The sequence below is a fragment of the Tigriopus californicus genome, chromosome 9, assembly GCF_007210705.1.
Source record: "Tigriopus californicus strain San Diego chromosome 9, Tcal_SD_v2.1, whole genome shotgun sequence".
NCBI lineage: Eukaryota > Metazoa > Arthropoda > Copepoda > Harpacticoida > Harpacticidae > Tigriopus > Tigriopus californicus.
Genome location: NC_081448.1, coordinates 7,576,338 through 7,587,081, shown reverse-complemented (window position 1 = coordinate 7,587,081; position 10,744 = coordinate 7,576,338).

The window sequence follows — 10,744 nt, the reverse complement described above, 5'->3', positions numbered from 1 at the left end:
ACTTACATTGAGTAGGTTTTTGAAAATTTTAGTTTTTATATAGTTTTAGGTATGTAGGTTTTTTATGTGGGCTAGAATTTCATAAACTAATAAAATCAAAATTGTGTCCCATAATTTTCTGAGGGAGAAAAATGCCAACATGTGCTTGGGAATTTCCATCAAAACTTTAAAGGGTATTTTTACCACTGTGTCACACCAAAGGCGAATATCATTTTTCAAACCGTGCCAAACGTGACGGGTTGCGAATGCCCGGCGTGTAGACCGAACATCTCCATGGGATAGGGAATGTATCTTGTCAAAAATCTTTCTTGATCAAGATTGGGGTGAAATGGGCCTGTGTTTACCCGTGAAAGTGTCACAAAGAATACTTGTTGAGCCGGTGAACTACGTATTGAAGTTTCAACTCAGAAAGCGTTGTTTGACAGGCTTGTACTTCACCAGAAGAGCGTTGGTCTGTGGCAAGTGCGTCATAATCGATATTTGGGATAGGGCGTCTGCCACGACATTGAGTTTACCCTTTACATGGCGTATATCAGGAGTAAATTCCGCCAAGTAAGAGAGTTGGCGAATTTGACGGGGAGAGTGATTAGCATTACTTTGCAGTGCGTATTGGAGGGCCTTTTGATCTGTGTAGAAGGCGATCAAAAGTGCTGTACTTCGTTTCTGTCTGAGTAAGTTTTCATGAAAAGAACGCCAAAGTTGCTCCAATTGGGCTCCAATGGCGGAGTTAGAGGCATCTGTGGTGATGCTTGTTGGCGCATTGGGCCACGGATGATGTAGAAGGGTTGCAGACAATAAGGCCTTCTTGGCGTTGTCGAATGACACCTGGCATTCAAGAGACCAATCAATGGTTTGTCCTTTGCCACCCGCTTGAGAATGTAGGGGAGTCAAAGTGCTCGAGATTTCCGGAAGAAAACGTCTATAGTAATTTAACATGCCCAAAAATCTGTTGCAAGGATCTACGGTTCACAGGGTTGGGGTATTTGAGAATCGTAGTGACTCTTTCTGCGACAGGTTGAATTCCTTTGGGCGATACGTTATGGCCCAAGAAATCCAGTTCAGATACCCCCAAAACGCATTTTGATTTGTTGAGAACGAGGCCATTGTTTGTCAGCACTTGAAATTCTTGGCGTAAATGATCCAAATGTTGGGCTGAAGTAGTGATCGCGACCAAAATGTCGTCCAGATATTCAAATACGAACGGTATGTCACAAAATACACTGTCCATCAATCGTTGAAATACTTGGGCTCCGTTTTTTTAGACCAAATGGCATTCGCACGTATTCGTCAAGTCCCATAGGTGTAATTAGAGCGGTTTTTGGGATTGAAGATGGAGCCATCGCAATCTAGTGATAACTACGGGTTAGATCAATCTTGGAGAAAATGATTGCCCCACTCAAATGTCGGTTGAAGTCTTGAATATGGGGTAAAGGGTAACGATTATCCTTTGTAATGCCATTCAAAGTTCTGTAATATCCCACAATTCGCCATTCTCCCGACTGCTTGGACACCATGTGAGCCGCCGAAGCCCACGGCGAATTGGAACCCATGCGTTCAGTTTTCAAGATATTTATTTTCATGGCCTTGAACTTTTCAGGGTTTAGACGGCGTGCTTTGGCATAAACGGGGGAACCTGACGTTATAATGTGATGTTCCACTCCATGTGCATTGATTGGCGAATCAAAACATGGAATCATGAGTCTGGGAAATTCTTTGAGTAACGGTTGAAATGGCCGAGTTGGCCGAATAATTGTAAGACCAGAGATGCTAGAAATTATGGACTAGCTGTCAGAAGCGGGAAGGAAATATCCCTTGTTCAAATTCCATAATCTACAACCTAGTAGATCAATGGCCAGATTGTTTTGATAGAAAAAAATCAGCATGGGACGTGTGACGTCTGCCAAGTAGAATTCGTGAGTAAAGGAACAATAATTGCCCAAAACCAAACGCATTGATTTCATACCCCACGTTGGGATTGCACTGTCATTTGTTGCAGTTAAGGCACTAGTGTGAGTGAGGGCACCTTTGTCACGAACAGATGCAGAAAAAACTGAAATATCGGCACCAGTGTCCACCAAAAAGTATAAACCTGAGCGGCGATCCATTATGCACAAGGTATTGGGAAAGGAACCGACCGCTCGTACATTTAGGGGCCGGCCTGGAAGTTTTTCGAATCAGAGACCTTTCTTGAGAGAGGCAAATCTTTGAACAAACTACCCGGTTGACATTGGCGGGCGTGTGGACCATATCTGGCATGATAATGACAAATGAATTTGTCCGAGTTATTAAAAGTACTCTTGTTGTGTCGAGCCTGCAAACCATCATTCCTTGGCCGGGGACCTCTGTTGGACCGAGCTCTACAGGGACTCGTGCTCTATAATAGTCCATTAATTTGCTCATAGTCAAAGGTGGTTCCTAGATCATTTTTAAACCCATGTATTTCTCCTTGCGGCACTGAAGCACGGGCCTCCACTATGCGATCAGCAGCTCGGGCTAAATCCTCCACAGTGCATAATTCTTGCTCGGCTAAAATACTGCGGACCTCACTTGGGAGGTTAGCCAAGAGCAGGACACATTTTAATGTTACGGGATCATCTTTGAGCGCATTTATTTTTCTAAGCAGGGCTGAAGGTTTGCGATCACCTAATTCGTTCAGGGACAAAAGTTCGGCATCTTTCTGAGCAGTTGATTTGCCGTAAGTTTCGATCAGTGCCTTTTCAAAGCGGAGTATTTATTAACAGCTGGCGGGTTCGTAATCAACGACCTGATCTCGGTGGCTCTAGCGTCGTCCAACGTCGACAGCAGGTAGTCATACTTGGTGTCTTCGGTCGTGATTGATCTAGTGTTGAATAACGCTTCGGCTCGTCCAACCGCTTGGACGGATGTAAACGTTACACAGAGTTTTTAAACCGAGTACATAAAACTTAGAATTGCCATGTTGTTGCCAAAGCCTTAAGTATGATTAGGAATCGAGTTGATTACCATTTTACAAACAGCATAAAACTACTGAACACTAGGGTATGGAAGCAAATCTTTATTAGCATGAGTCTGCTAGTTGCAGTATTCTCATCCAGGATACTTCCTACAAACAACGCTCACACACAGTAAGTACGTGGCAAGGTAGGCGTTAATTTTGAGTAAAATTAACGTTCCAATACAGTTATCATAAAATTCAATGAAAATACATCGAGCCTAACCTTATCTGTAAAAATGTAAGATGTGTTTTCTAGAATGGTGCTTCTTATGACAGAACTCTTCCTGTTATAGCGCATCCCATCAGGCTGCTATTAGTATACCTTCATCTCGTTTCCCCTACATCCTCAAAGCATATCAGCCAAAATTACTTTCAGCAAACCAAAAGTAGATTTCATCTAGATCCTTTGCAAGGCTTCTAGAATCTTGGCCAATCATACACGAAACTAACTTAGCGTCGTCAGCATAAGAAGAGAGACTGGCAGTGATATCAAACTTTTGAAGCGGGGCAACGAATATTATAAAAAGGAGAGGTACTAAGATGGAGCCCTGGGGCGTACCTGACTTGACATCATGTGCGTCACTAAGGTATCCCTCGACCTTAACAATTTGCATCCTAGCCTGAATGAAGTTTCCTATCATGAAACAACCTTGCCTTGGATTCCAACGTCATGAAGTCTATGCAACAAAATGCCATGATCTACGTTATCAAAGGCCTTGGTAAAATCAAGATAGACAACGTCAACTGACTCGTGCCTCTCCAGTTCCTCAATGACCTGCTCTAAATTCTCAATCAGTTGGGTAACTGTGCTAAAATGTCCTCATCAAAAACTGAAATGTCACACCATCAGGACCAGGAGAACTTGAAAGCCTCATGTCCCTGATGGCCGTTAAAGCATCTTGATCTGTAATTGTAAGATCATCAAATTGCTCAATTTGGCTAACACGGCCAATCTCAATAGAAGACAAAGAAACTTTTTTTGGAGACTACCCACAATTACGAGATTCGAACTGCTCTTGAGCCTTCTTGCTAGTTGGCAACTCTTTTTGAACAAATTCTTATATATTTTGGAACTTTTGTCCGGCTTCCACCTTTCGGAACACATACAGAGAATGCTAGATTGGAGCAAACTTCCTCAAAGACTGAAACTAATTTATTAATGGCTGTATTTATGGACGATTCCTGTTTCAGAACTAGTGTTCGTCTTTGAACTTGATCTTGGCCAGACCGACCTTTCTGATTACTAGGTGTCACGTGTACATACTGGATCAGATCAGGGTCATTGGAAAAGACCAAGTCAAGAACGCTATTTGCTCTGGTGGCTTCACCAACATGTTGAGAGATATTGTGCAAGATCTCAAACTCCTCAAGCTTTTCGAACAACTGAGATGTCGATTTCGAAATGGAGATGTAGCCATAGGGACTAGCCTCCCACTCCACGACGCTAGCCCGAAAATCGAAGTCCCCTGAAAAGAAAAACTTCAAGCAAACTGCTTGATCCAACTCATTTCCTGTGAATTTGCTACCTGACAATAACGAGCTTAAAGAACAAGAAGGGGGCCTATATTGTTGGAAATTGAGCTAGGAGGGCATGCTCCTGTGACAGAGACAGTTGGAGAACTGAATTTTTATTTTCTGAACGTATGGCTTTCATAATTGACTAGAACATAATGACTAGATACAAGTACGAGCAAGCAAATGAGGACAATATCTTCAACACTTCCCCTCACTTGTTGCTCAGGGAATCACATATGGTCCAGGCACACAAGGCCCACCATCGTAGGGTCCTGGGTGCACACAGCCGATCATCACAGGTTCCAGGGCACACAAGACCACCGTTACTGGTTCCAGGGCACACATGTGACCTTAAATCGCAAGAGCTAGTTCAGACAAAGAAGATAGCGGATGCAACTTCCCACGATTGCAGTTCTTTGTTACTGCCCTTGAGTGGGTTTGACTGACATATCTTCTTCGAGGAGAGCTAATTTGTTGCAATGACGTCGAACCACTGACCCTGATGGCAATTTGACGTCCACTGTGCTCACAAGGCCCTCCTTGCTCTCAACTACGGTTTTTACCCGCGGCAATTTCCATGCGTTTGTTGAAAAATGATTGTCTCGGAGGAGTACTACGTCACCTTCTTTTATGACTTGTTCCCTTTTTTCTGCCCACTTCTTGGTTGGGGCAAGGGCCAATAAATAATCATTTCTCCAACGTTTCCCAAAACAATTGACAAGGGCTTTCCCACTGTTGCCATTTAGAGCGTCCTTTTTGAATTCGTAAGAAATTCGTAAGACTGAAGAATCAGCATCTGGATGAAGGTATATTCATAGCTTTGGCAACAAAAGTTCCATTTCGAGCAGCACAAAGAGCACCCAACTACTCAAGTCTAGCGATTGAGAGTTGAGTTTTGATAGGCGCACATCTAGACTTACAGAAAACAAGTGCCAAAGAGACAGTGTTTTCTGTTGTTCTCGTAACAATGTACCCTGCTGCTCCATAAGCATGTTAGGAAGCATCTCCAAAAATCGCGAGAAGTGAAGGGGCGTGGGCACCTATGTTGATCCAACGAGGAATGGATTGATCTAGAAGGTATGATGTTTGATCAATCCATTGCTTACAAGCTTTATCTTGAGGTTCTAGTAGAGGGTCATTCCTGTCCAATTTGCAAACCCAAAGCTGCTGCATAAGGATTTTTGCCTTCAAGGTAAAAGGCGCAATCAAACCTAGGGGATCAGATAAACTGACAGCAATTTCAAGATCGGTTCGTATTGTTGAGTGCCGGGTGTTCCGTCCACCAGCCAGGGGTGAAAGGTCCTGACTTATTGAATTCCCGTGGTGAAAGAAAACATGGAACTCCTGACCCAAGCACTTGGTAGAATTACCTTGAAAGCTCTCTAAAAATGGAGAGCACCTAGAACATGGGCTTAAATTTCTTAGACCTATCTTAAGGCCTCCGGTTATAACCCTAATCAGGGCATACGAGCAATAGTTTGAGCACCCTTTATAAGGGCTTCAAACAATCATCAAATGACTAAGGATACAAATCGCTAGCTACCTCTACTCCCCATTGGTCCCAGATCAATCTCGGTCGTCTGGCATATACCTGGGCCAATCTTCAAGGCTGCAAAATGTGAATGCAAATCCTGCAAAATGTGGTCACGATCCTAGTCTAGTGCGTCTATCAAAGTCGACCTCTACTCTAGAGTCTAACTACTGATTTCTACTACAAGAGTGATGAACTTTAGATACAGTTGCATACAAATCACTTGCTACCTTTACTCCCTACGATGCCAGCACGATCTCGGTTGTCTGGGAAATCTAGGCTACTCTTCTAGGCACACTGTACAATTCAATCTGCTTTATTCATCACAAACACACCGCCTATCAGGTGTCTTGCTCCGGTAAGAAAAGTGGGGGAATTGTAGGGGCCAATGGAAAAGGGGACATACGCATTTGAAATCAATGAGTTAATAATTGCTGCTCGATGTCTGGCGAGATGGTCCAACGGAGATGCTTGGATGACGTTCACTCGACGGGATTGAAGGTCCATTAACAAAGTGACGAAGTGCTTTACTCAGACTCGGCACTTCCCAGGTCCTCTTGCTCTTCTGCATGGCTTCCTGGGTTTCCTACTCCCATATGATGACGATCTCTGTCCTTCGAGACAGTTCCCACTTCTTGGCACGAGCGAAGTCCCAGCACTTAACAATGGCAGGTGGTTCTTCCTTGGAGAGGTTCAAAACTGACCTCTTTCCTCGAGCTCCAAATCGAGGCTTCTGTCCTCGATGAAGGGTGATGCGTGACTGTGGTTCTAACACATTCCTCATTGGATCTGAGAGGGTTGTGATGGGCGGTTGTGGTAGACAGGGATTTCCTGTTTCTTCTCCTTTCAAACATGTAGCCGACATTCCTCACCCATGGTTATATCTGGGCTGACCAGCCGCTCGGGTACTGGAGCTTTTCCTTGGTGATAGGAACGATGTAGAGATTGATTCACACTGAATCACAAAGCTCTTTGATACAACCGGTTCCTGTGGCATTGTACATCTATGATCAAGGGCTGGAGGAGCTACTTGTGATGGATCACAACGTCACTACGAGCATTAGGCTGGCATTTGGTCGACATCTGACCGACAAACCGACTACACGATGGGCAATCCAACAACTTTGTGATTTTCCCAAGATAATAACATACATTATCTTAACATTTTGATAAAACCCGTTCCGGGAACAATCAATCATCCTGTACATCATTTATCCATATCACATTAGGATGATGTACTCGATTGTGGACGGAACACCGGGCAGAAAGTTTTGGTGAGACGTCTTTGAAGAAACTAAACTGAATGGTGTTGTCCATGGTGTTCCACATAAGTCCCAAGTCAAGATAACCCCATCCAAGCTCTTGGTTGGATTCAGCTCACTTAGAACATTATCCTTACTGCTTGCAAACTTGTGAGCACGAAATCCGCCGAGAGCCAAGAGGCTATTGATGTTTTGCAACAGAACTCTGGCATCGTTTTCATTGGCGGAAGTTGTTATGATGTCATCCATACAGAGATTATTCCGAATTACATGCGCAGCGTTTGGGTAAAGCGCTTGATGGATTTTTGCTATATGTTGAGGGCATCAAGTCGCCTGAAATGACGATGATTTGACTCAAATTGTGACAGCAACCATTCGAAAAATTGTTACTTGCTCTTCCATACGGAAGTGTCTCCACAAATAACGAAGAGAATCTAAACCATTGTGAAGAGCAATTGACAGAAACATTTTCGTGATCTCTTCGCTAATCGCAACCTTTCCAATTCTGAATCGCGGTTGCAACTCGGCAATATTGGGTAAGAAGTTGAGCCTAGCATGCAACAAATCGTTGATCGACCTTTTGGATATGGTTGAGGCATTCATAACCACCCGACAATTTGTTGTGGTGCTGTTCATAAAAACTGGATGCGTTTCAAGATAGTATACCAATCAATTGTGTTTTATGTAACCATATATTTTCATTGGAAACCTTTTCTGACGTATGTTGCAATTCCATTTGAGAGTGCTTCATTTAGCAATTGCCGATGCTCTGGCTTAGTTCTTTTTCCACACTTGTCATAACACCTCTGGCACGGTTGAAGTTGTTGCTCGAGATATGACATTGAGGATCATCATTCCACAAAAGTTGAGTACTCCACTTACAAGATTTTTTGTCACAGATAGTGACATTGTCCATGAGAATCCAGCGTAACTTTGTTTTCTGAGCCGCCGGTTCTTGAATTTCCCTGGTATATGGTGACTCAATGCAAAGATGTGCAAACAAGGGTTCGCCAATGAGAATGTCAATGCAAAGCGATTGTGATGAGGGTGAAAAGAACTGTCTCTAAGTGATCGAACTTCTTTGTGTTGAATACGCAAGGTTTTATCGCTTGAGCAATCTCTGCGGTGGTCGTGGCTTCTACAATCTCAGAGACAAACGATCCATCCAACGCTTCAATGTAAAATTGGACTTGCTTATCACGAGTCCTCTCTGATTTCCCACATCCAACAGAAACCGAACTTTTAGCTTGTCTTCACTGAATGGGGGCTTATATCTTGGATTTTTTCCTCCAAACTTCTTGCGATCTGAGTGAAAGATGCTTTGAGCCCCTTGCGGGATTTGATCGCATTCTGGCGGACTTGATGATCGGGGTTCATGTCGGGATGATCCTCAACCGGCGTTCACATGACAGATTACCCTTCTCATAAGCCACCAATTGGTCCGTGCATCCGGCTCGAAGGACCATGTAACCTTAACTCTGCGGGTCTTGGGCCCAAGAGCCAGCTAAGACAAAAATATTAACGGATGCAACTTTTAACGATTTTCATCCTTTGTGTTTATATTTATAATGTGGTTGAAAATGGAAAAACAACAGCTATTGCCAAAATCAGCTGCTTATCTTTCTTGTACAGGGTCCCTCCAAATAAGTGAAACACAAGTTTAACGTTAAATAACTCCTTTCACAGAGGTCTAATGAGTTTTATTATGAAATTAAAAATTGTTCCGCCTAGTACTTTCCATAGGTAGACAAACTTTCAGGCCAATCGAATGAACAAAGCCAAAAATATGGACCTCGAAGCAAAGCAATCCGCAGTTTTGAAGATGCTGGAAAACGGCTGTCCCAACAAGGCCATCATCAAGGCCCTAAATGTTAGCCGCAACCTCATTTGGAGGACAAAAAAGTATTTGAAGAGACCGGCAAGACCTCAAGGAGGCCAGGGTAAGGGAGAAAGAGGACTGTAAGAGCTCCCCAACGGACCAAGGCCATCTGAGGAAAGATCCGACGGAATCCGGCCCGCTCCATGAACAAGATGGCATCCCAGGTCCTTCTCAAGTGGCACGCAGCTCATACAGAGGTGGTTATTATCTACTCTGATGAGAAATTATTTGAATCCACAAAGAAGTACAACCCTCAAAATGATCTTATATTGGCCAAGGACTCTTCCAGCATTCCCTCAACGGTCAGAAATGTTTACAGGACGCAAAAACCGGCGTCGGTTATGGTTTGGGGGGCCGTTGCCTCAAATGAAGCCAAATCCTCTCTTTTTTGGATCCCTGATGGTGTCAAAATCAATCGATTTGTATATTTGGATTTTCTGAAGACCAAGGTGTTGCCCTGGATCCAACAAGAGTTTCCTGGAGTTCCAATTTGCTTCCAGCAGGACAGTGCTCCCGCTCATATTGCCACGATTGTCCAAGAGTGGTGCCAGTCCAATTTTGACCATTTTTGGCCCAAGGCATTTTAGCCTCCGTCCTCCCCAGACTGCAATCCTTTGAACTTTGCAATGTAGGGTATGGTTGGGGCGGAGGCTAATGCTGTTCCTAGGGCCAATAAAGACCATTTAATGGCTGCAGCTGAGGCCGCTTGGGACAAAATTCCAGAGGATAGATTCCATGCCAACTGCACCAGTGCAATTGCATGGTTCCGGGCCGTTGTCAGGCCCAATGGAGGCCATATTGAATAATTTTTTTGTTAAATGTGTCTCTTAATATCGGTATTTATATGTAAATGAGAATTAAATTTCAAATGTCAACAGAAAAGGATAGAATTAATAATTACGATGTTTCACTAATTTGGAGGGACCCTGAATAAGGGATCTCTTCATCACGGGACATGACACACACAAGGCCACCATTACAGGTTCCAAGGCTCACACAGCCCACCATTACAAGTTTCGGGGCTCACATGGCCCCCGATTACAAGTTCCAGGGCACACAGCCCTACTGACGAATCCTAATCTGTACGCAAGATACGCAGTGCAGGATCACTCAGCCTTTCGACTTTGATGCGAGCAGCTCACCCTTGGGACCCAAGTCAGTCTAGACACGAAAGCCATCGATTCAGGGTGTGTACGTAACAGAACCATCAATCTCCTAACATTTTTTAACATGTATGCCTTAATCAATATAGGTTTTGGTACTTTGATACTGTGCCAAGCCGTATTCTTTGATGGCAAGTCATCATTCCAGAGGCACTGAAAAGTATGGTTGTCCAATTTATGAGGGTTGACCTAAAACATATTTATTGACTGGCTAGATTACATTGGAAAAATGTATAGAGTTGGTGTCGGTTTTTGGTTCAATATCGATATCGATTTCGTACCCCGTCAGTCCGCACCATGGTCCGTCTGGCTGAGAGCTAACGCTCTTGTCCTTCACTCATCAGCCCCCAAAGATTCTCAAGAGGTGTTGTTGGTAGGTGACCAGAACGAGCAGACCCAATGTCTTATGATTCCTGAACT